This window comes from Anolis carolinensis, chromosome 3 (genome assembly GCF_035594765.1).
Source record: "Anolis carolinensis isolate JA03-04 chromosome 3, rAnoCar3.1.pri, whole genome shotgun sequence".
Classification (NCBI taxonomy): Eukaryota; Metazoa; Chordata; class Lepidosauria; order Squamata; family Dactyloidae; genus Anolis; species Anolis carolinensis.
In genome coordinates, this window is record NC_085843.1 from 158,589,434 (window position 1) to 158,613,612 (window position 24,179).

Below are 24,179 nucleotides of genomic sequence, written 5' to 3' on the forward strand. Positions count from 1 at the left end.
ACTTTTAAGATTAACTTTTATTTTAGCATGAGCTTTCATGGGTTCTAACCACTTCTTCAGAAGCACTAATGAGAAAAATATCAAACTACAGATATATTAGTAGTCATAAAGTTGTGAATTGGAAAAAGAGAGTACTGTATATACCCATGGCTTGTACTTGAATGAGGGTCCTGGCCGGCTTATATTCAGGTCAGCTTATACTTGAATATATACAGTAATCAGAGTTGAGTTGGACAGTCTTATCTTAAATTACAGTTTTATGTAAGTATTCAAAAACATTTATCATAAATTACAGATTTATGTAAATATTCAGAAACATTTATCCTCAATTAATGTTATTTGATTGGTAAATATTTTTTTATTTTTGAAATTTACCAGTAGTTGCTTCATTTTCCACCCTCATGTTATACTCGAGTCAATAAGTTTTCCCAGTTTTTTGTGGTAAAATTAGGTACTCCGGCTTATATTCAAGTATATAGGGTAATAGGCTACAGAAAAATGCAATTTGTGACACTGGCCATAAACATTAATATAACTGTGTAAAATGGACCCCTGTCAGGTTGGTTTGTAGTTCTAAGATACAAAGCTGCCTGTCTGCTCTTAAAATATAGGTATTTGTTTCAGAAACTTTGTTGGGGGGGGGGGGAGAGAATTAGTCTGTTAATATAATTAATTATAAGGACATATGTATTAATATATATAGCGTGGCAATAAATCATTTCATTCATACCTTTGCTAATGAATTGGAATTGTATATGTATCTCAATACAGCTGTTCCTTTCCCCTAATGGCCTTAGAATTTTGCTTTTTAAATATTTTGTTTGAAATCTGCTACTTATAAAGAGATTATATGCTCAGGAAGATTGTTCTGATAACCTCTACCAAGAACGATGCCACTGCTAAAATACATGTCATTTGCTATTAACTCCATCAGTATATCTGAAAAAGTGGATTGACTCCACAAAATGGCCTGCTAAAATAAATCAGTTAAACGCTGTTACTTAGTTCTTCCTTCCTCCCATTTTTCCTTTTTATGCTGTGATAGAAAAAGACGGCTATGTCTTTGAAAAGAAGTTCAGAATTTCTTCTCAATATTGAAAAGTTGAATATCATTAACTTCCATGGTAAGATGTGGGTATCAAGCTGTTTGTGAAGTGAATAAGAAGTCTTTTGCACACCTGTCAGTTCTGTGTTTTGGAACTCCTGCATAACTCTTATATAATAATAATAATAATAATAATAATAATAATAATAATAATAATAATAATAATAATAATAAAAACAACAACAACAACAACACTTTATTTGTCTCCCCATGGGGACTCAGGGCGGCTTCCAACATGGTAAGAGATAAACATTCAATGCCTATATAAACATAAAACTATAAAAATGTAAACAAAAGACAATACTAAATATCGTACAGTTAAATTAAAATAAACAGTTGCATTAAATAATTATCATTAAAAGCAATTTTAAAAAACTTCTGAATTAACGTTTGTGGCTAAAACTGACATTTTTTCAAAGTTGATTGTTTTAAACATTATTTTAAGTAGTTGCTTCCCAATGCTTCATTGTATTTCTTTTGCAGCAGGAATGTGTTCAACATTGAAGTTTTTCACATCAGTCTACACCAAACCAGTCTTTTTTCCTTTGTGAACACCACTTCAGTTAATATCAATGCTTCAGTTCCTTTATAAAATGGATATTTAGTCCTAATGATTTCAGATACATTGTGGACAGGTTATAAGACACATTAGCATGTCAAGGAAGAGTGAACACAAACACGAATCTATTTGTATACACAATTGGGGAAATTAAAAATGTTCACACTTTAGATAATAGATATCCATACAAAGTTTCACACACATTATATTGCATTCTATGATGGGACAAATGTTGGTCAAAATAATGAGAATTTCACCACATTGAAAAAGTTAGATTCACCCATCCAGAATTGGTTGGAGACTTGGTCCACATCCATCTTCTAGTCCCAATTTGAATACATTTTTTAATCAACTGTTGAAGAGTAAGGCCCCTTCTACACAGCCATCTAATCCAGATTATTAAATCAGATAATGCCTTGTACTAGATTATATGAGTCTACACTGCCATATAATCCAGTTCAATCAGATAATCAGGATTTTATATGGCAATGTAGAAGGGGCCTATTCGAGCACATACCTAAATCTCATTCATTCAGTGGAACTACTCTAGTTGGGAATAACAATTGGATTTAAGAAGGTTGTATCTTTTATTGTTCTTGTGTTTGTTCTAGTAGTTCCAGTCTGGGAGGTATTTTTGAAAGTCTTACACAATCTTAATCAAGACTTGTATGAAGTTTTTTTTTGGGGGGGGGGGGTTTGCAGGGGGGAGGGTAATAAGAAGACAAAACCGGTTTCATTATTCTGATAACTCTTAGAACAGTGTTACAAAGCGCTGTGCTCTTGAACTTGCGAATTTGTATAGTCTAGTGGCCAAGTAAATCCATTGTGTAAGACTTTTAACAAATAGGAACTTTTAGATTTTTTAAAGGATTTATCTTTACAGAATTGAAAAATGCAGATAATCTGGGTGCTGATCATCTCCTAAATTTCTAAATTATCTTTCATCTTTGTTCCTTTCCTGATCTTAGCCTTTTCTTTTCTTGGCCTCATTGGCCTTTCCTGTTTGCTGAAGGAAGAAGAAGAACAAGTCTGGATCTACAAAAAAATACTCAAGTTCCATTTTATTCTTAAATAGCTTTAATGCAACAAGACATTTAAAAGCTGCAGTTAGATTATTTCAAAATAAGGCATGCCCATTTTAGTATCCTTTAGTTCTTGTCTAGCTGTTACTGATATTATAGAATTCAGTTTTGAAACAATTTTCTAAGCTCATATACTCACCTGTGCGTACTTAAGCATTGTTCTGCAAAATATATGGGGAGAATCTGCCCTGAACTATTACTGATTTCTCATACAACAGAAGCAAATGTTTGAAAGTTTAGCAGATGGAATAGTGACCAAGGGGCTGGCTGTCAGACATACATCAAGTCAAATGGATTGCTTCAGCCTGTTCTCTCCTCCCATTTTCTAGGTCTCTGGAACACTTTTCTAAATCTTTAGGGATTAAATGAACCAATATCAGCAGGGAATGTCTTAAGAAATCTGGTGTCGCAGGCTGACTGTGGCAGACCAGATTGCTTCTATTGTTGCCCCATGTAGGTGCCTGTCACATGGTGCCAATAGCTTTAACAAGAAAAAACACTGCAATGTGTCACTTCGCCTCCTCCTCTAAATGATTCATGCCAGCCTTGTTAAGGTGATGTGGGCCTCATTCTCAGATATCTGCGGTTTCCATTAGAAATTCTTTGAAAATGGACTCCCCAGGACACCTTTAGAGGTAACTTCAAAGGGCCTCATTAATGAATATCATGCCATTTATACAAGAGCTCCTAACAATAGCATTAGAAAAACCTGTGTTCTCCTTCTACTGTGGTGAAATCAATGTATTAGCTCTATAGCAAGACAGAAAACTAAAAAACAATGCTGCTTTAACCAGATGTTACTTGGTTATGGTAGTTCAATTATCCTGTAGATGTAAGATTGTACTAATCCAATAGATAATTGTTAAGGAATTCACCTAGAGAACATCTGCATTCTCCTGGAGTACATGTATATGTGGGTGAGAGAGAAAAAGAGAGGACATTTCCCAAAGTGCTTTGTAGATAAACTTTCAGGTTATATTCTTAAATTATGTGAAATACTACTTTATTTTTAGAATTTTGCTATTCACAAAATGATATTCATAAATCCTTTCACAATATAAACATGGTGTTTATATAAAAAATTTCACCACTCTTTTTTTGTGAGAAGTAGAATATCAATCAAATAATCATGGAAGCCATTTTATGTGTGCGTAGTAAGGTAAATAGGTGCAGTGTGTCATTTTGCCTTGGTCCAGTATCCTCCTTTCTTACTGTTATTAGCCAGATACACTGGAAAACCCAAAGCCACACTTTATAACTTACCGTATTTCCTCACATAATAGTTGTCACCGCGTAATAGTCACACACCCATATTTGAGGTCCCAAAATTGGGGGTTTTGGGCTTTCATTGAATAATAGTCACATCCTTGATTCATTTTCTCTCTCGCCTGCCCGCCAGCTTGCCATTCAAGCATGGCGGTTTGCTTGCTCGTCAACCAGCTTGCCTTTCAGGCACGGTACTTCATTCATTCAGTCGGTCGCTCACCTGCCTACCTGCCCATTGGCGTTTACCTTTCCGGCACAGCACTTCATTAAGCTGCTCATTCGCTTACCTGCCCATTTACTTTTCAGGCATAGTGCTTCCTGCGGCGAATTCCATGCTTTCAGTCTCAGCCACGAGAAAAGTGAGCCTGAAAGGCGAGCAACCAAGCGAACGAGCAAGTGAATGAAATGCCCTGTCAAGAAAGTGAGTGAGTAACGTGCTTTTGCTGATATGGGCAAGCAAAGCTGTTGCTTATGGTATGTAATGCAGCAAGACACATGGAGTTTTGATTCATAAAACTGGCCCCACTTTTTTTCATTGTGTAATAGTAACCCCCTTTTACCATAAAATGTGACTATCATGTGATGAAATACGGTAATAATACCACCATCAATGATGATGATGATGATGATGATGATGATGATAGTAATAGAAAACTTGATGTAGTTGGGTTGAAGAACAATTAGCCCCTTCACTCCCTAAACAGATTAGTCTATTAATTTTTTCTTTCACTTTTGAAATTTTCAAGCATATTTTTTTCCATTCTGTTAATGGGGAGATTCATAAATTCTTGCCAAAAACGAACCAAATAAGATTCTGAGCCATCTGCACTAGGAAAATTCAATGGTAAAGCTATTCTCAGGGTGAAAACAGTATTGCAGCCACCTGATGTTAAAGATGAGGATCCTTTTAGGGAAAAAATGGTTGCAACTCTAATATAGAATCACTATCATGATTGAACTTCCAGGGATTCAGCATGAGACTTTTCCAAGTTTGGCATTTAAATTTGTTTTTGCGTACATGAGTAAAGCTATTAATTTCATGTTCCCACATCTTTTTTTAAAAAAATTACATATTGTCTAATGTGAAAAAAATAAAAATTTGGAAATTCTTGTATAAGAAGGAACTAAATGCAATTCTTACCAATACTTGATTGTATGTTTCCCTGTGGTTTATAATAGTTCCATGTTTATGGTGACTAATTTATATTGAGAAATATACATATAGAGAGAGTTTACACCACTGTGACAAATAGCTGACAAATTAACACACACTATGGCTGCTTCCACTCCTTTAAAATGAAATGCTATTATTAAACCAGAATATGTTCTGGTACTACTCTTTTTTTTTTCTCTTTCTAAATTGACTGAGAATAGTTGTTCTGCAGAAAATCCATGGTGGGTCTGTTCATATTACAAAATTATAGTGGTATATTCCACAATAATAATAATAATAATAATAATAATAATAATAATAATAATAATAATAATAATAATAATACAACCACCACAACAACAACTTTATTATTACATCCCGCCCCATCTCCCCGAAGGGACTCAGGGCGGCTCACATGGGGACCAAGCCCAGCAATACACAATAAAATACAATCACATTAATACATTGAAAACATAGAAACATAAAATCATAAAACATATAATACATTAAAACATACTCAAGCAATAGCTACTAGTCAGGCGCAGTGAACATATTCCACTGGGGGCAAGTCAAATGTCCGTGTACAATATCTTATAACCCTCTACTGAATGGACTGGAGGAAAAGCAGTAACTGGGTCTAGGTGGAGGTAAGGGACAGTCGTCAATTTATGCCAATTTAATCATATGCACATTTAAATAGCCAGGTTTTTAGACGTTTACAGAATGTGGCCAGGGTGGGGGCTAGTCTAATTTAACCACTATGGTAACATCCCTTGGAATCCTGAAAAGGATATTTTGAATTTACAGCTAGAAAAGCTCTATATCTTCCCCAAACTACAAACCCCGCGATTCTCTAGAATGCGATCATGGAAGTTGAAAGGTGAAATATTGCACTATAATGACTCAGTGTGAATGGATCTAGTGTTACACATGCTTCTTTTTCATTTTCTACTCATCCATCCTCCATATCTCTCTTGTATGCCCAAAATATGGAACAAAAAACAGTGAACAACCCTTCACCTTAGCAGTACTGTGGGTTGGAGGAATAGGCTGTACTGCCACCGTTCGATCATAGCCTCTCATTTGGCATCATGTGAAAGGACCTTTTGTTTTTTATATTGGTTTATGTAATAAGAAGTATTTTGTGCAGAAGATGGGTGCCGATTGACCATCTGTGGACAACTATCTTACACACACCACATGTTTGGCCAGTAGGTAAGACTGCTATGTAGGATACCCTGCCAACGGAGCCCTCGGCAAATAATGGAGGGTTACTAGCATGAATTGACGGGAAGGCACAGACACATTGTTTTGAAAACTTCTTCAGGACTATATTATAAGTTTCACTATCCATAATATAGAAGATAAATTGACAAGTGGACCATCATTTTAGTGGAAGCTTATTATTCCTTGTAATATTTAGTTTTACCTTGGGCCTCTGTTAAAATTTAACAGTACATCGCTAGACTGAAAGAAAGAGTTATATCTCAACCTTTGGACTCAAAAACTCACCTCTTGGTGGCCTTATAATTCACTTTTTATAAAAGTCCTAACCAAAGTTATTACCTGAATACATTCTGGTTTAGGAAGTGTTAAAAACCCTTGGGAGTTTCATGTAAATATAGGTTTCAGAGCAATAGTTTGAAAATATTCAATATAGCAGTATTGCTTTCTCAATCTGGTAAACAGAAGGATGATTTTCATAAAGATGAGTACAACCCTGACTGTGTTATAACATGTTTTCACAATTGATAAAACTACTGAATATCACTTTCACCCATATTAATAAAGGCATCTGTTCTGCTGACGAATTCATACAATGCTCAGGGCAAGTTACAGCTGGCTTAAAGAGCAAAATCTTAGCTAGTTAAATGACTTATTAAACCATTTTATCAATGAAGCCTTTCAGGAAAGTTATTCAATTAAAGGGGATTTGTAGCATGGCAACAGCCATTGGATTATGACACACAAATTCTTGCAATTTTAAATTTCAAAATTAAATCTAATGGAGGTTTATGGAATTTTTGTTTCTCCGGATATTGTTGAACCTCTTTTCCCAACATACCTTATAATTAGCTAGAACTGATGGGAACTGGAGTTCAATAATGCTTAGAGAACAACCAGTTCACAAGGTTTAATATGAAACATGGTTTTCACTATCCAACAATTCCACTTGAAGTAGTGATATGGAGGTTAAGCAATAGGAAATGCTCATTGTCCAGCTAAGCTGACCATGGTTTTATTAGCTCAACAGCAGTAACATCGAAATTACAATGAAACAAGTGGTAAAGAAAATGAACATAGCAATAGTGATAACTCCTTTCCAGGTCTGAACACCATGTGATATCCAAAAGACGAATAGAGTATCCACTGGAGTTTGATTCCAGACTGGCTCTTTAGGAATTTCTAGGTTCCTTAGGGAGACCATATGGTAACGTTGGTGGAAATGGCTTGTTTCATTTGACTCCTATTATACACAGTTTCCTTTTTCCATGGTAAGTGCAGGAACACCCTTCAGAAGAGTGGGCCATGGTTAATGAGTATCCAAAGAAAGAAAGGTATACTCTATTAGCACTTGTGCCAGTAGAAAACCAACTTATAAATACCCTTATTTCACCACAAAATAGTCGTGTTCCGCCTTTTTTCCCTTCATAAAAGGGGGTCACAATTATTATTTGGTGAAAACTTTGGAGGCTGCTGGCAGCTGAGGGAGGCTTTCTAGTTCTTGTGTCTTCACCTGGCCACACTCGTGCCAGGTTGTTCTATTTTCCATTATTATTATTATATTATTCCATGATGAATTGCAAAATACAGAAACCAGAACCCTAGAAAGGGGTGTGTGACTATTTTGCGATGAAATATGGTTACATTTTCAGAAGGTAGTATTGATTGATATAGAAAAAAAGTAATATGCTGTGTCAGTATTAGATAGGTAGTGTGGACCTATGAATCCATGCACAATGGATATGGGATGCAGAAAATAGTTTAAAGCAACACAGTAGCACCTCTCAATGCAATTAAAATATCTCTGAGTAAAAAAGAATTCGAATTTTGTCAATACAAATGTGCTTCTTTAAAATCTCCAAGCGTAAAAATGAGTGCTGATGCACATTTATGTAAATGGATTGTGTGTGTGTGTGTGTGTGTGTGTGTGTGTGTGTGTGTGTATAGGAGCCCCGGTGGCAAAGTGCATTAAAGCACTGAGCTGGAGACCGAAAGGTCCCAGGTTCAATCCCCGGGAGCGGCGGGAGCGGCCGCTGTTAGCTCCAGCTCCTGCCAACCTAGCAGTTCGAAAACATGCCAATGTGAGTAGATCAATAGGTACCGCTCTGGCGGGAAGGTAACGGCGCTCCATGCAGTCATGCCGGCCACATGACCTTGGAGGTGTCTACGGACAACGCCGGCTCTTCGGCTTAGAAGTGGAGATGAGCACCACACCCCAGAGTCAGACATGACTGGACTTAACATCAGGGGAAAACCTTTACCATATATATATGGTATATATCAACTTAAAATGTGCTATACATATTAGTATTAATGACTTATGCCTCACTTTCCCCCACAACTGGGAGTCAAAGCAGGTTACAATTGAAAACAAGTGCAATTTAGCTAAGAGTGTTCAAAAGTCAACATTTTGATAATATTATTATTTATTTATTTATGACATTTATATCCCGCCCTTCTTACCCTGAAGGGGACTCAGAGAGGCTTACAAGTTATATGTACATACAATACATTAAACTATTACCACAGCACAATCTTAGTATTATATATTATTACAGTAGAGTCTCACTTATCCAAGCCTCGCTTATCCAAGTTTCTGGATTATCCAATGCATTTTGTAGTCAATGTTTTCAATATATCATGATATTTTGGTGCTAAATTCATAAGTAATTACTACATAGCATTACTAATAATTGAACTAATTTTCTGTCAAATTTGTTGTGTAACATGATGTTTTGGTGCTTAATTTGTAAAATCATAATTTTCAAAATTTAATGTTTAATAGGTTTGTCCTTAATCTCTCCATATTATCCAACATATTCACTTATCCAACGTTCTGCCGGCCCGTTTATGTTGGATAAGCGAGACTACTGTATCTTGTACTATACCACTATACTGCAATATTATTAGTACTATTACATGTAACATATATAATTATCATATTATTATATTGTATGATTATTATATTGTATTACATTATAATATTATCCATATTATATGTATATACAATATATTATATTATTAGCACAGCACAATCTTAGTATTATATAGTACTATATTGTACTATACCACTATACTTCAATATTAGTAATATTACATGTAATACAGTAGAGTCTCACTTATCCAAGCCTTGCTTATCCAAGTTTCTGGATTATCCAAGCCATTTTTGTAGTCAATGTTTTCAATATATCATGATATTTTGGTGCTAAATTTGTAAATACAGTAATTACAACAACATTACTGCGTATTGAACTGCTTTTTCTGTCAAATTTGTTGCAAAACATGATGTTTTGGTGCTTAATTTGTAAAATCATAACCTAATTAGATGTTTAATATTGTATGATTCATGTTCATTTTAATGATTGTTTTTACTGATGTTGATGTTTTTATTGGGTTAATTGTGTTATGGCTTTGTGATTGATATTTGATTGTTGTATCGGGCAAGGCCCCATGTAAGCAGCCCCTAGTCCCTTGGGGGAGATGGGGCGGGGTATAAAAATAAAGTTATTATTATTATTATTATTATTATTATTTATTTATTTATTTATTTATTTAATAGGTTTTTCCTTAATCCCTCCTTATTATCCAAGATATTTGCTTATCCAAGCTTCTGCCGGCCCATTTAGCTTGGATACGTGAGACTCTACTGTATATAATATATAATTATTATATTATATTATTATCAGCATTATATTGTATTGCATTATACAGTTGAGTCTCACTTATCCAAGCTAAACGGACCGGCAGAAGCTTGGATAAGCGAATATGTTGGATAATAAGGAGGCATTAAGGAAAAGCCTATTAAACATCAAATTAGGTTATGATTTTACAAATTAAGCACCAAAACATCATGTTTTACAACAAATTTGACAGAAAAAGTAGTTCAATATGCAGTAATGTTATATTGTAATTACTGTATTTACGAATTTAGCACCAAAATATCACGATATATTGAAAACATTGACTGCAAAAATGGCTTGGATAATCCAGAAACTTGGATAAGCGAGGCTTGGATAAGTGAGACTCCACTGTAATATTAAAATAATATTATTTTATCAATAGTAAAACAATTAAAAGCCCTACAACTAAAAAGAGTTTTAAAAGCAACTTAAAACAGTTCAATAAAAATACATGCAACACCCACCCACTGAAGTCCTTCTTTAAAATGTTGATTTCATAAATCCTATTGGAATTTTAAAATAAATCTTTATTTGCCAATAAAAAGAAATCAAGGATGGCTATTCTGGGGTGTCTGGAAAGGAAGTTTCAGAACCTTTAGGAGCTACCAAGAAGGTTTGAAAATATACATACCTTAGGGAAAAATTGTTTGATGGTTAATAGTTTTGAATGGTCTAATTTATAGTCATATGTATTTGGACAAATATGATCATTTCCATCCAGAATTTTAAAATAAAAGTTTCAAGTTGACCCAATAGAAGGATGAAATGTATTTACAGGGAATACAAAATGAGCAAAAAGTGAATCTGGCAAAAACCACATATCTCTGACTCTTAGACAAATTACATTACACAGACAAAGGGTAAAATGGCATGATATTAAACTGAACTGTCAACTGTAGATACTTTCATTAAAAAACGTAAGATTTAATTGCCCCCCCCCCCCCCACACTTTCCTCTTCAAGGACTAGGGTTATTGCTCTGTAGTAAAGTGCCTGCTTTAGATGCAGACACACGGTCCTTGGCACCTCTACTTTCGTTATTATTTTTTTAAAATGTCAGGAAAAATTCTGCCTAAGATCCTGGAGAGCTGCAGCCATCTGGAGTAGTTAATGCTGGGCTAAATTCATGGACCGATAATCTGACCTGGTATAACATAGCTTTCTACATCTGCTTTTTATGGTAATCACATCTGCAGTTGGGAACCACAGGGGTTACTATGTATAGATTACAATAAAAAATTCCCACATTGGAGATGGATTGATGGCTTAACATGGGGCATTACCACAGGAGTGTGAAAAGCACTTGTTGAAAAGGTAACTGCACTGCAGTGGTTTTTATACTGTGAATTGATTTAGGTGTTCATCTAATATTCTTAGCAAAGCTTTGCCGTTCATGTAGCAAGACTAAGAAAGCAGCAGAGTGATCTTTTGGGCCTTCCTCTTACATTTGAAAATAACTCCCACGTGAAGCAGCCTCATGAGTTTCCTTGCTCTCACTTGATATTTTTATTGAATGCTGGATGGAGCATGGAAGAGATCCACAATGAGATGGGAATGCTAGGTCATTCTGACTTGCTAGAATCTATATAAAAAATTCTGTCTAGAATAGACATTAATGAGTATTAATATGTTTTTTTTAAATGTTATGATTGCAATATTAATACCATTGTAATTATAGTTCATGGCAGAGTAACTGAATGATAACTAACAAAAATGTAATTCATGTATGAGAGTTAAATAAAAGCCTGCTAATGCTTTAGTGGTATGTGTTCCCCTGATGGCGCAGCAGGTTAAACCGCTGAGCTGCTGAACTTGCTGACCAAAAGGTCGGCGGTTTGAATCCAGGGTGTGGGATGAGCTCCTGATGTTAGCCCTAGCTTCTGCCAACCTAGCAGTTCGAAAACATGCAAAATGTGAGTAGATCAATATGTGCCACTCATGCAGGAAGGTAACGACGCTCCATGCAGTCATGCCGGTCACATGACCATGGAGAGGTCTACAGACAATGCCGGCTCTTCAGCTTGGAAATGGAATTGTGCAGCAACCCCCAGAGTCAGACACAACTAGACTTAATGTCAGGGGAAAACCTTTACCTTTCCTGTAATATAACACAGTTGATGAAAACATTACAACAAGAGCAGCATCCATATTATTTTCAAAATAATAATGCATTTTAAAATTTAAGATTTTAACCATTCTTCAAAATATCACTGATTCTGGATAATCCATGAAAACATGGAAACGAAACTAGATAAAAAGGTAAAATTAAAGTATTCCGTTGCCATATTAGGTTGCGATCATAAAATTGTGAAAGTAGTATGAGACTGCTCTACTGCTTTCCCTGGGAAGAAAAAGCAGGTGAAAGTTTCTAAAACTGCCAGAAAATCAAAATTAATGTGGGACACTAATGAACCTCTGCCTGAAATACTCAGTTGGAGTTCTACCCACAATCACTATTAATAGCTTGCATATTCAGCTACACATATGAATACGCATGCCCAGTGTGGAATACATTGCACCACGTTAAAACAGTGGGTGTGGATCTTAATGAGACATGCTGCATTATCACAGGATGCCCATGCCCCACATCACTGGAGAAATTATACTGTTTAGCCACTATTGCATCACCGGGAAGTAGCAACCTGTAATGAAAGGACCAAGGCAGTGACACCTCTGGCCCACCCCCTGTTCAGATATCAGCCAGCACGCCAACACCTTAAATGAAGAAATAGTTTTCTACGATCTACAGAGATATTCCCAGGAACACCTTAGCAAGCAAGTGTCCAAAAGTGACAGGCTAAAACCCGGAACCTCAAGCCATGGCTGATACCGAATGAGAGACTCCCTCCTGGGCACATAGAAGATTGGACGACTTGGAAGATACTGAGCAGACTGCGCTTTGGCATCAAGAGATGCAGAGCCAACTTTAAGAAATGGGACCATAAAGTGGAGTCAACGACATGCGAGTATGGAGAAGAGCAAACCACAGACCACCTATTACAATGCATTCGGAGCCCTGCTACATGCACCATGGAGGACCTCCTTATACACCAGATACACTCCAAGTGGCCAGCTACTGGTCAAATAACATTTAATATAATGCCAAGTTTTTTTTAACTTTGTGTTTTTAAATACATTACAACTGTATCCTCGGTTCACTTCTGACATGATAAATAAATACTATTAATAGCTTGAAAAGTCATAAAATTGTTTCTCTAACTTGTCAATCTCTAATTATGTATTCTACAGCATATGTTTTGCGGGGCAGAAAAGAGATGGAAACAGTTTAATGAGAGTCTGTGGAACAAGGCCTGTTCCCTTGCTGTGAAATAGTACAGTTTTGCAACAATCACATAAGAGAATTGACAAGTCTGCTGAAAATGTGTGATCTTCTAAGTATACTTCCTTTAACAGAACTACACTGCATTTTAGGGGCCCCTGGTGGCACAGTGCGTTAAAGCGCTGAGCTGCTGAACTTGCGGACCAAAAGGTGCCAGGTTCAAATCCCAGGAGCGGAATGAGTGCCCGCGGTTAGCCCCAGCTCCTGCCAACCTAGCAGTACGAAAACATGCCAATGTGAGTAGATCAATAGGTACCGCTCCGGCGGGAAGGTAACGGCGCTCCATGCAGTCATGCCGGCCACATGACCTTGGAGGTGTCTACGGACAATGTCGGTTCTTTGGCTTAGAAATGGAGATGAGCACCAACCCCCAGAGTCAGACATGACTGGACTTAACGTCAGGGGAAAACCTTTACCTTTACCTACACTGCATCTTATTTATTGGACCTCATTGTCAACTCTTATGTACGTTTCTGGAGAGTTGTTGGTAAAAATGCCTTAGCTATCCCAACTGTATAATTAAAATAGTTAATGAGGTGCCTTGGAAAACTAGCAAGACCTATACATTAGCAAATCACTAAGTACTTTTCAAAACAAGTTGTCAATTAAAACAAGAAAACTAGATCAGAGCTTGAACTATAAGTCACATAATCATAATTGACCAATGTGTCATGACTCCTAGACATTCTAGGAACTGATCAAAAGTAATTCCACAATCTCTGAAAATGATAAACTTCTCAATTAAAGCTAAAGGAATCATGGAATTCACTGCTTTCTGGTCTGCTCAGAGATGGAAATGAGTGGCAGAAGTAAGAGTGGATGCAGATGACATATTTCCATTGATTTCTCTATGCATCTGCTCCTGATATATAGTAGGTTTCTCCTTGCCACTTGACAGGATGATAGATGAGCAGTGATATTGTTAATATTACAGTAATCCTATAGACATCCAGAACCCCACTCGTGGGTGTGGGAGCAATTGCAATGGCCCTTCCTTTCCCAACAAGGCTGTGAATTGCAAACAGCATGGTGTTTGAAGCGATATCCAACTGTGCAGCTCTAAATGAGCAAGGCCATATTCATTGCCAGGTGAGAGAGTCCATCACCTCTTCCCAGGAGGTGGGACTCTGCTCCATTCACTCCTCATCTGTATGCATGCGAGATTTGTTTTGAGATCCACTTGCACATGCAGGATTGAGCATGTGCCATTTCAGAAAAGACTTCTGGAAAAACAGTACTAGCATTATGTGGATCCACTCAGCCGTGGGTCTACCTCACAAGTGGTAGGAAAGAGCAGTGGTTTGGGCAGTGGCGACAGCAACAGGAACCAATGTGCCCAACAGGGCAGAAGGTTGGCAATAGTAATGACAGTCTGAGAGTCGTGCTAGTGCCAGTCAATTTTAAACTATGAATTTTAAATGTATATTCTATTAGTATTATGTTTTAATCTTTGTAGTTATTTACTTACAGTTTTTATATTCCACCCTTTTCACCCCAAAGGGGACTCAGGGCGGATTACAATGCACATCTACATGACAAACATTCAATGCCATTATCAGACATACCACATATATACAGACTGTCAGACCTCTGTCAGCTGGGCACCAAGAACCATACACGGAGGCCAGTCTCTATCTAATATCTTTATTAAGGAAATATATAAAGGCAATAAAAACAAGTGAAGAATATAGTTCAGAAGCAAACCTTTCAAATGAGGTCAAATATAGTCCAAAAATGTATTGTCCAATAAATGATATTAGAGTTCAAAGTTTTAATCCACTTGACCGAAACACACACTTCTGCCAAGCAATAGTGTGGGGAAATGTCAGAGTCTTAGAGTCCTAGGTAGCTTGACAACAAGGCTGGAACAAGGCTGGAAATAAACTTGGTTCTTTGACTAGGTCCGTGACTAGAAACAAGGTAATCCATGGATCCTGGAACAAGGTTCGTGGTCGAAAGCAAGGCGATGCATAAACTTGAATACGTGATCTGGGAGGCAAGGAACTGGGGTTACTAAGTCCACACACGATCTCACTCCTGAAGCTGATCTGTTGACTCCGCAAAGAATCTCCCGCGCCAAACACCTATATTGGGTCTCGTTTTCCCGCCAACAATCTCTTTCCCTAGAGAACGAGAAGCGAAACCCAACTCTGTCCAGATGCATGACTCCTTAGAATTTCCCAAGGGAAGCAGGCCTAATCAGCCTGTTGTTTGGCAGCGATCCGTAAACTCCTCCGATTTGCTTCTCTGACTCCTCTGTCTCTAGAGTAAGATTCCTTCCTGGGAAACGGAGGGGAGTAATGCCCAAGGCCTGTTTTACTGAATTCTTGAGGGCAAACATCAACATCCGGCAGGTGAAGGGACTCCGGCTCTTGTTGAACCGGCGAAAACCCCATATTTTCATCTTCATCTGCCATGATAGTACTAGGAACAGGACTACAAGGCCCATGAGGCATCACACAGACAGACATAGAGGCTATTTAACATTTTTTCCAGCTTCTGGCTTCATGAGGGTATGCTCGATTCCGGCCACAGGGGGAGCTGCTGCTTTATCATCTACTGTAACACTGAGTCCTTTTTTATGGTACTTCCTCATGTTCTTTGCATGCTGCCGGCAGTTTTATGGTGTCATAAATTAAGTTAAATTAGCCTTCCCACATTAAGCGGTACCTAGAATTCTCTACTTACAGACACATCTGTTTTCAAGCTGCTTAGGTCGGCAGCAAGCTAGACTATTAATGATCGGGAGCTTTAACCCCGATCCGGGCTTTGAATCAATGACCTCACGGTCAGCTTCTAACCAGCTGCACCACAGCCCGGCCCAATGCACTATGTATTTTAATGGTATTTTGCTTTATTTGGGTGTTTTAACTGTGTTGTACCCCACCTCAAGCTTTGAGTAGAGATGGGTAACAAAATAAATGTATTTCCTTTTCCTCAGCCAAATCCCACCTTCCTGGTTTGCTTTCACTTGCATTACCATTTGAAGAACCATCCTTCCTACACAAACTCTTTGATGCTGAATCTAAACTACCATGCTGTACCCACTGTAAATGACCAATAACAAGCCTTGCCCAGGGGTAATTTTGCCATGAGCATGAGCAAAATGAAAGTCTGGATTGCGGAAAGCCTTGTTTCATTACAAGACGCTGGAAGGAATATGTTGTTCTCGTTTAGCTAAAGCATGTTTTTGATGTAGTCATCAATTAAATAATGATATGGCTAACAGCCAGAATTGCCTAACTATAGCCAAGTTCAAAATTAGTGCCTGGGAAGATTTCAAAATGCAGTAGAGAAAGGAAAGCTCTCCATGCATGATAGATTCCATTGAATGACTTCCTCTGTTTTAATTTGTTGTATTCAAACATTCAGATCAGCTAATGCGGTTTAAAATGAATGTGGTGTGGAAAGCACTGCATACATTCATTCCATGCCTTAGTTACATCTCAGAAGCTTCAGCTGGTCCAGAGATCTGTGGCCAGGTTACTAACTGATCACCATACAGGGAGTGATCAATTCCCATGTTACGGCAGCTCAACTGGCTCCCAGTTTGCTGCTGAGCGAAATTTAAAGTGCTGGTTGTTACCTTTAAAGCCCTAATGTGGTTCTCAACCTGTGGGTCCCCAGGTGTTTGTCCTACAACTCCCATAAATCCCAGCCAGTATACCAGCTGTTTCAATATCTGGCATCCACACAATGAATGGTTTATTGACAGGGTTTTAAAGATGGATTTGGTTTTAATCTATTGATCTGGATTTAATCTTACTTTCAATGTTGCTGCAAATTGTGTTTTATTTATTTGTTATTATGTTTAGTTATGATAAATTGTTTGTATCAATCGTTTGTATTTAATTTATTATGTATTTGTATTTTTATTGTGTATTCATGTGGCATCGAATGGCTGCCATCTATGTTTTAAGTCACTCCGAGTCCCCAAGGGGTGATGGGATGGGATATAAATAAAGTTGCCTTGACTTGAAATAAAGCAGCAGCAGCAGCAACAGTTTGGATACCAAGCTCTTATTTATTAGAGGCTATTTAACAGTCTTGCATAAAAACACTCTAAAATCACAAAATTATGCATGTCTTAAATGGTCAATATCAAAACCATAGATTACAGTGGCTTCAATCCTAGTGGCTAGTAGATCGACTGACTCATTTGTTGAAAAGTAAGTCAACAGACAGGTAAACTCCATTGATTTAATGGGTTTCTTTTAACTTAGTCCTGTAATAGAATTCAGGCCACATATTTGATAAAATACAATGTAAAATAATACAATCAGCAGAGAACTCAAACTCTTGCTTATTGCTCTGACAGCGTGTAAAAATAGATTTTTTTTATCTGGAGTTTTGAAGGTAAACGTGGAGGATTTTTGATTTAAGGGAGTTCCACAACAGGTGTGGTTACTACATAAAGCCAAGGTTGGGGACATATAGTCAGTGGGTCACAAACAGTCCTCAAAGCTCCCTTTTGGGATCCTGAAACCTCCAAATACATATCTCAAAGCCCCCAGATTCCCCATCTTGGGCATTTTTTGGCAAATTCTTCCACCCAAAAAAATTGCCTGCAAATGTATTGTTTACCTGATTCCCTCCCTCACCCCACAAGCCAACTGACACAGGCGTTTTGCATTGCATCATTTTCAGTGTGCTTCTGATATGCAGCCCTGAGATGGGGAGAGTAAACATTGGCACTTGCTCCTCAACCAGTTGACTATTCCTGGTATAGACAGAGGAGTAAAGCTTGGCTTTGATGGCATGCTAGAGCAGAACTCTGTTTTATTAGGAACAAAGAAGTACACTGGTACATATTAACTTATTGCCTCTACTGTGTGAAACATTGATTAAATAAGTGATACACTTTCCATCCATGGGTTGTTAATTATGACTTCTGAGCTCAGCAGTTTGCTTAGTGTCTCTCCAAACAAGCCAGAGTCATAAGACATCTTGGTTCATATTCTGAAGTTCTTCCTTTGCCTAGCTGTGCATCTACCTTCCGGGATTGGCACAAGTACCATATACTTAAGCGATATTTAACTTGCCTATACAAAAATTTGGTGTTGAAGAATGATGCCTAAAGGTTCATTCATTTACATGCCAGGTTTAACCTAAATGTGGATGCAGATAGTGCCTCCAAATACCACAACAATGTACTTTTCATGAGTTATATATACATTCCTCACATCTTTCCAAGAATCAGTGTTTATAACTGGCACTATATTTCATGCCATACATTGAGCCTATAGGTGGATATAGCTTATACCAACAATAGTGCCTAACCTCAGTCTTGCGTTGTATGATCTTTCATCAATGATGTAGTTGCTCATAGCTGCCTGGCTGTCTGTGTGTATTGTGCTGGGATTAAGACAACATATGTCAGTGTTGAAAATCTCCTGTCAAGGTGTCAGTATGCTTGGCAGTAAGGTAAAGAGCTTGTGATATATAATTTGAGAAGCCCTATTCATGTACCAAAGCTGTGCTTGATCTGGCATGTAGTATATTTTTCTCTGAGGCATCATATCTACGGTGATACATACAGGAAGGAAAAGTTGGACCTTTCCACTCGTATTGTTTATTGCAATGGTTGAAACTTGCTTGTTAGCATGACATTCCCAGGAGTCACCTTCCATATATAGAAATGTAGATTGGCACCTGGAATGTGAAGCTCTGCAACATTCTTGTGGTGCAATCACAAATGTGCAAGAAGGGAAAGGATAAACTAGCCTGTCTAGAAAAGCGATGTTAAAAATTTACACTTGCTATGTAAAATACTGCAAGTGTAATCCTTGATAAAAAAATTAGTAAGCTAGTGGAGGCCTTATGTTGGAACTTCTGCAATTAACTAAACTAAACCAAACTAGATTACAGTCACTATTTGAGGGCGGGGGGTGGGAGGTTGGGGGAGGGAGAAACCTATTTTCATGATGAGAGTAAAAACTGTGGAATAATAGACATGAAAAATAGTGATTTAATTTTAAATTGATATAGGTAAAGATAAAAATTTTCCCTTGACATTAAGTATAGTTGTGTCCATCTCTGGGGGTGGTTCTCATCTCCATTTCTAAACCAAAGAGTTGGCGTTGTCCATAGACAACTCCAAAGTCATGTGGCCAGCATGACTGCATGGAGCAACCGTTACCTTCCTGCCAAAACGGTACCTATTGATCTACTCACATTTGCATGTTTTCTTTTTTTTAAAAAAATAATCTTTATTAGTTTTAACAGAATAGTAAAAAGCAAAATCCCAAATTGGGCAAAAAAGAAAAGGAGAGAAAAGGTTAAGAGAAGAAAGGAAGGAAATGTAAAAAAAGAAAGAAAGAAAGAAAGAAAGAAAGAAAGAAAGAAAGAAAGAAAGAAAGAAAGAAAGAAAGAAAGAAAGAAAGAAAGAGATTTTAAAAAGTGAATATAAAAATGACTTCTCGGCAGTTTCTTCAAGGTAATTTGCCTTTTCTTTCTTCCTTAATTTCTCCTTAAATTCTAACTCCTTTTCTTCTTGTTTCCTTCCTTTCTATTGAGGTTATCTTTCTTTCTCTTTATATTTTATCTTTCCTTTTCCTTTATCATCTATTTTTGCTTCTTTCTCTCATCTATCCATTTTAGGTTTTCCATCATTCTGTCCGTACAAAAAGTATTGCATTTTACATATATCATACTGTGTAATGATGACTGCATTTACAATGTTGAGTTTTACATACACACACACATACACACACAAGCCTACACTGAAAATAGGGAAAAGATAATAAAAGGTATTTTTTTTATTTTCAAAATATCACAGGAGAATAAAATAATCTCAGTATGCAACAATTTGCAAACATTCTATATCTTTGTTCCCAATAAAACAACCTACCAAAAAAAATTAGAAGGTCCCAATCCAGATAGGAAATCAAAGAATTAAAAGCTTATTTTCAGTTTTCTAGATTCAAATCCAGATTATATACTTCACACCAGCTATTAGAATGCAATTTGAGATAGTGTGAACTATATCTTGTTTAATTTGATCCTCAGCCTAATTATAGCTATTTATATGAAATGCTTAAGTGACCCTTTCCCACCAAGACAATTTTTCATTAGTTACATTTTGACTAAACCCCGCATTATTAGGAAGAGTATTTGTCACTTATTGCTATTACGCTATGTTTGCGCAAGCTATTTGAAAAATGATTTACTTGATGTATTTATGTAAAATTAGATTCAATCATGCGGTCTAAAACCTTGGATATTACAAGGCTGAAAGCCTGTAGGTTTGCAGTGCTGAGCTGAAATGGAGCCCCTATGATCACCTGCCATTTGGCAATAACGTCACTTTCTGCTGGAGTGAAACGTTTCTCATATTCCATGTGGCAATAAATATTGAATTTCGGAGTGTGATCAAGCTTTGGGTTGCAGGTGAATGTAAAAAAGTTTGCTCCCGGTAGCACATGCCAAAAGCCCTTTGTATTGTTTTGATGCTGTTCACTGTGTTTGCAAATGCTGTTGCACTTTCTTTATCCCAATGAGGTTTGATTTGCCACAGGATTTTCAAGGCTCGGGACATGTTAATAATGCTCTGCCTCTGTTCAAACAAAACAAAAGGCCCTGGAAGCAAAAGTGATACTTGGGCAAATTTTCAGCCCCAGTATTTTCTCATATATTTTGGAATCTGGACAAGGGTAGGATAGTATTAATCACTGACTAGTTTGGTGCTGGAGAAAAATCCTGAGAGTGCCTTGGACCGCAAGAAGATCCAACCAGTCCATCCTCCAGGAAATGATGTCCGGCTGCTCACTGGAGAGAAGGATATTACAGGCAAAGATGAAGTATTTTGGCCTCATCATGAGAAGACAGGAAAGCTGTATCCTTGAAGTGACTGGCTCGACCATGAAGGAACTGGGGGCAGCGACAGCCAACCAGGAACTCTGGCGTGGACTGGTCCATGAGGTCACAAAGAGTCGGAAATGACTGAGTTAATGAAGAAGAGAAGAAGTTAATCTGTTGACTTATCCAGTTACGTTGCTAAGTTAGAGTTGATTCTGGGGCAATACCCCCATTAGATTGGGGATATATCTTTAGGCCAAGCATTTTTTTCTTCATAATCCACTTTATAGATATGTTGGATTTGGTTGCAAGTTGTTACGGAGTAGTCTCTTTTATTATGGTCAGTAGGCTGGCCAGTTATGCATAGTGTATAAAGAATACATGTAGTACTTCTCCAGAAAATGTAGCTTTGGATAATCTATGCCTATTGCCCTATTTGTTGTCTGGGCATGAACCATTGCTGGAAAATAATTTCATTGACATTACAATTCTCAACAAAAGTGACCATATCATACAATTGGAGGCCCCTTCCACACAGCTGTATAAAATACACATTGAACTGTATTATATGGCAGTGTGGACTCAGATAACCCAGTTCAAAGCAGATATTGTGGATTGTCTGCCTTGATATTCTTAGTTATATGGCTGTGTGGAAGGGCCCTGGGATGCATTGTAAGATGATGCACACCCAGCCTCTGAAATCCTCCCATTTGCAAACATGATTTAGTCAATGAAAAGGAGGAAAACTAAATGTATAGGTTGTTTGAAAAAGAACTCCCCAGTTTTAATGTAATTATACTTAAAACTAGAGAATTCTTTTTCAAACACTCTGTAGATGTGTGTGTGTGTGTGTGTGTCTTTGAACAGATTATTTTGCAAGAAGAAAAACAACATCGTGATGTGAACCAAGAACAGTATGGTTTTAGAGAAATGCAACAAAACTGACACTAAAAGAAGTTCACATTCATACTTTATAACTCTAGAGATCTCTTTATAGTGTATTGTATAAATGTGACTTCAAGTCATATTTTGACTAATGGTGACCCCATAAATGTCATTGGAGTTTCTTGAGCAAGGAATATTCTGAAATGGTCTTGCTAGTTCCTTCCCCAGAAATATTGCATATATTATCTGGTATTTCTTGATGGTCTCCAATTAAAGTACTAACCAGAGTTGACCCTCAAAGATCAGATCAGATTGGGTGCCTTTAATATATTTAGGCTTCTCTTCTTTATGATGCTTTAGCCCAGTGGTTCTCAACCTGTGGGTCCCCAGATGTTTTGGGCTTCAACTCTCAGAAATCCTAACAGCTGGTAAACTGGCTGGGATTTTTGGGAGTTGTAGGCCAAAACACCTGGGGACGCACTGCTTTAGCCTAACTCCAACCTAATGGAATAATTAATAGTGCAACTATGTGGGATTACAACATTGTTCTTTTTTTGTAAAGCAATTACCTAAGTGCTTGTGTGATATGTTGGTTAATCCAGTGGACCTGTTTGCACTCCTAGTGCTTTCCACAAATGACTACATAACCTTGTACTAATCATAATATGCAACAAGCTTTGCATCAGCTCCTTGATATAGGCCCAAACTTTTAGTGGACAATAATCCAGATAGAGAATTGTCTTCGGAGAGATTCAAACGTCAGGAGAGAATGCTTCTGGAACATGGCCATACAGCCCGAAAAACTCACAACAACCCAGATTCAAATGTAGTTTTTAGGAAAACATTCCAGCTGATTGTATAGAATTTCCCCTGCTAGCTTGGCATCCCTCAACAAAGATTACCATCATCTGCTTTATGTGTGGCCATAGTTACTTAGTAGGAAATTGTAAAACATGACAATAATGTGCTCAGATTACTGGAAAAATGGATTAATCTACTATATTTTTTTTCCAGAATAGGTTCCTATGTATTACAAAATATATACGATACACCCACTTGTATGTGTGTGTGTGTATGTGTGTGTGTGTGTGTGTGTATAGTGCGCACATACATACATGTACAAATTATGAGGTTTGTTCTTCGATGGAGTAACACCATCCAAATCAATAGTGTTCCTTCAAATTTTCCCTTGCACCTGTTGGGAGACAATGTTCTCATGTTTTTGCTCTATAAGACTGTACAGATGGGCTAATTGAAGCTTTACTCGGTCTACTTAATTGGACGAACGGCCCTCAAAGCTGTCAATAAGTGGTGTGTTCACAGTGAGGTAATTAATAACGCCATTTCCTTCTGGTAGGCATATTATTACCCATTATTTCTTGAACCATGACATTGATGTCTTTATTCCAAGAAGTAATTGCAGGTTTCTGGAAAGGGTTATGGCTTACCCACCAATTCCCTAAAAATGACATCATGCTTGAAAATTAAAACTGCCCAAATCTGTTATTTTTGAATTAATAATTAGGAGAGCATTTGAATAGCAAAGATGCCCTCTACTGAAAGACGTCTTTGTGCACATGCATGTTTACTCTACACAGAGGACAACTACAGCTTTTGATGTCAGAACATTTTGAGCCTCAGATAGCAGTTTTGGATTGGTTTAGTTGGAAGTTCTTTACTGCTGTCTTACTGACCTTTCTAACTGCTGCGATGTGATGCAAGGTCTGTGCTTTGAAAATACTTTGCAGTAGTTTCTCCAAGATTACATACATGACTCAGAAACAACAAAATGAAATGCACAAAACTGGGGAGGAAACATGCACTGTTGTGATTATCTAAAGAGGGCATAAGGTGCAATTTTGCAATCCAAATTTTCAAACTCAAAGCTGATTTAAACATTTTGCAATGCAATACTATAAACAGTAATGCCCCATTGAGTTCATTAGCACTTCTCTCCAGGTGAGTATAGTTTTGTAGAATCAGAATATTCCAGATGGACTTCGGATATACACTGGGGGCTACATATATGAGCATTGTTTTTCACACAAATTACTCATTGGATGTACAAATATGGCAAATTAAAGAGCAT

At 37.3% G+C, this 24,179-nt stretch overlaps 1 long non-coding RNA gene across 2 annotated transcripts in view; it reads left to right on the top strand.

Annotated features, from left to right (window-relative positions):
- The first annotated feature begins 2,371 nt into the window (after positions 1-2,371).
- Positions 2,372-24,179, top strand: part of LOC134297627 (uncharacterized) — a 28,435-nt gene continuing 6,627 nt past the window's right edge. For both annotated transcript variants that reach the window (XR_010004436.1, XR_010004437.1), the window contains exon 1: positions 2,372-4,433. This is a non-coding gene — a long non-coding RNA (uncharacterized LOC134297627). The remainder of the gene's footprint in view (positions 4,434-24,179) is intronic.